Source organism: Atractosteus spatula, unplaced genomic scaffold, assembly GCF_055471065.1.
Source record: "Atractosteus spatula isolate fAtrSpa1 unplaced genomic scaffold, fAtrSpa1.hap1 Scaffold_4, whole genome shotgun sequence".
In the NCBI taxonomy this organism is placed as follows: domain Eukaryota; kingdom Metazoa; phylum Chordata; class Actinopteri; order Semionotiformes; family Lepisosteidae; genus Atractosteus; species Atractosteus spatula.
Window position 1 is genome coordinate 497,584 of NW_028296868.1, and position 2,417 is coordinate 500,000.

The window sequence follows — 2,417 nt, forward strand, 5'->3', positions numbered from 1 at the left end:
CAATCCTTATTTCAGTATCTATGTAAACATATAGTCTGTTAACTTCATCATCTTCATCAAAAGTATGCCTAACCCCATTAGGAAGTGTTCTTGTTATAAGTGTATTCCTCAGCTTTCCCCAAATTATCTTCTTCTTGCCAACATCTCTAGTCTTTTATCCTGCAATAACTCAGCCAACACTTAAATCTCCAAAAGCTGCTTGTGTTAATTTCTTTAAATCACAAATATCATGTGTAAATACTGGCCATGTAATACTCTGCATTGTGGAATAATAGTTTATTTTAAAGGGAACTAGAGAAATCAAGAAAGGCTTTTTTTCTAGAATTAATAAATGCACATCCTGTTCACTGGGGAAATTAAATCCACACTGAGCAATCTTCAATATGTTCAGAATATGACAGCAAGAATCCTATCAGGGATGCATTACACCTGTTTTCAAGTCCTTGCACTGGTTACCTATCAGATTTCGAGTCAACTTCAAAATCCTTATCCTCCTTATATACTGTCCTACAACTGTTATTATTGATCACCGAATTATTGTACTTGACATGACTTCATTCAGCCTTTCCTGAACGTCTATGACAGGCAGAGAGAGTGCTGTTTCTGGTGCGATCTTTTGCAGCTGACATTTCACTGTTTTAAACAAACAAGAAATTAGATTGCTCATAAATCAGTTATTCTATATAAACACAGCGTAATTGCCCTCCGAAAATCCTCTTTTTCTTGTTCGTTTTAGAGACCTTGATCGAAACTGATTTTAGATGTCAGAAAGGATTTATTTTCTCTGTATTTCCTACATTGCTTTGTCGAGATTTTAACTTTATATCTAACTTTATATCTAGGCTCAGATTTCAACTATAAATCGTACAGTAATTAATAGCAGTAAATACTGATGTTTTGCGCCCTCTTACCACAAAAATATATGTTTTGTAGTTGGGATTAACTATATTTCGTACGCGTAGCTACTCCGATTCGGACACCGAACAGTTAAAGATGGCGGCAAATCAGACACCCAGAGAGGGGGGGGGGGGGCGTCTTCTCGCCTCCATAACTAAAATGCCAAATAGGAGTGGCTTAAGCGACATACACAGTCGTGTAACTGACAGTTTGAGGTAGCCTATCGTGTAAATTTCGTTTTGTTGCTGATAGGTTAAGCTTTCGAAACTCTGCCCCAAAGTCATGTGACTGATTTTTCGCCCTGTTTCGTTGGTTAAACGCAATGATCACAAGCACCACCATGGTAACTGGGATGTGTAGTTTTTAATTCCGTTTGAATTATAACTGTACGTACTGTCTTCATATTTGGCCAGGGGTTTAAAGAGAAGGCGCGCCAAAAAATTTCGGTGCCGTCGTCTCCGCTTTAAAGGTACCCCCGTGCTGGAAGAATTTGACCTCGGAACGTTTGCCCAGCGTAGTTATAGTGGACATAAAAACAAGAGTTCGCTGGCATTATATCCTAGAAGACACAGACCGGCACCAGACCGGTAAATGCTTGATGAACTAGGGATTGGACAGTTTCCAAGTGCTTGTACAATCGATGGAAATGTTCAAATAAATGTGCAAAAGAAATAAAATAATTATTTATTTCTTTATCATATTGGCTAGCTAATGTCCTCTCTTTGCTAGTTAGTGGCTGTGTTTCTGCGTTGGGTAGCAACGGGTGACTGTTCTCAGGCGGAAGATGTAGACAGCTTAATTTTCGTCTTAAATAATTTTTATAAATTAAAATTCATTCTATACAGCAATCACATATTTGGGTACCGTTTCATAAAACTTTCATGCTTAAAATGTTTAGGGAGAAATGGAAGACTGGTGTGTATTTTTTCTTTAAACTATCAAGACCAGCCATACACAGTACAGTTTATGTACATACAGTAATGTTTATGTTCCTAAATTAATATCGTTTCTGACCTTCAGATGCGTTATGCTCCTCTTCTTTTTATGCTCAGCTACTAAAATTTCCCTTTAGTGGTAAAATTCCATATAAATATTCAAAACTAAGCGGATTGAAATGTGCACAGTAAAGACATTAGATGATGAAATCTTTTCACTACCAACCAATGCACCACGAGTGCCCCTGTCGGTCATTTTGGCCAGCCAATCACTTACCGCGGTGCCCTACGGTGCCCTGCGGGTTGGTTACTGTACCACGGGTTTTTACAGCTCATTTTGAATGGCTGCATCTGTAGGTTGTCTCTCGCAGTGTTCAGGAATTGCATTCCGAAACTGAGTCAGATCAAAAGTTGTAAGAAAAGCACCTATGGTGTCGGTTCTAACAGCTTTATTGATTCGATGTTAAAGGCCGGAAATGGGGCACAAGACACGCGACCGCAAAAAGCGTCGCCATCTGCTTCCAGCTGCAAAATGCCATTTGCGGACGCTGAAGCATTTGAACTTGAACTTTATTGCCATATGTA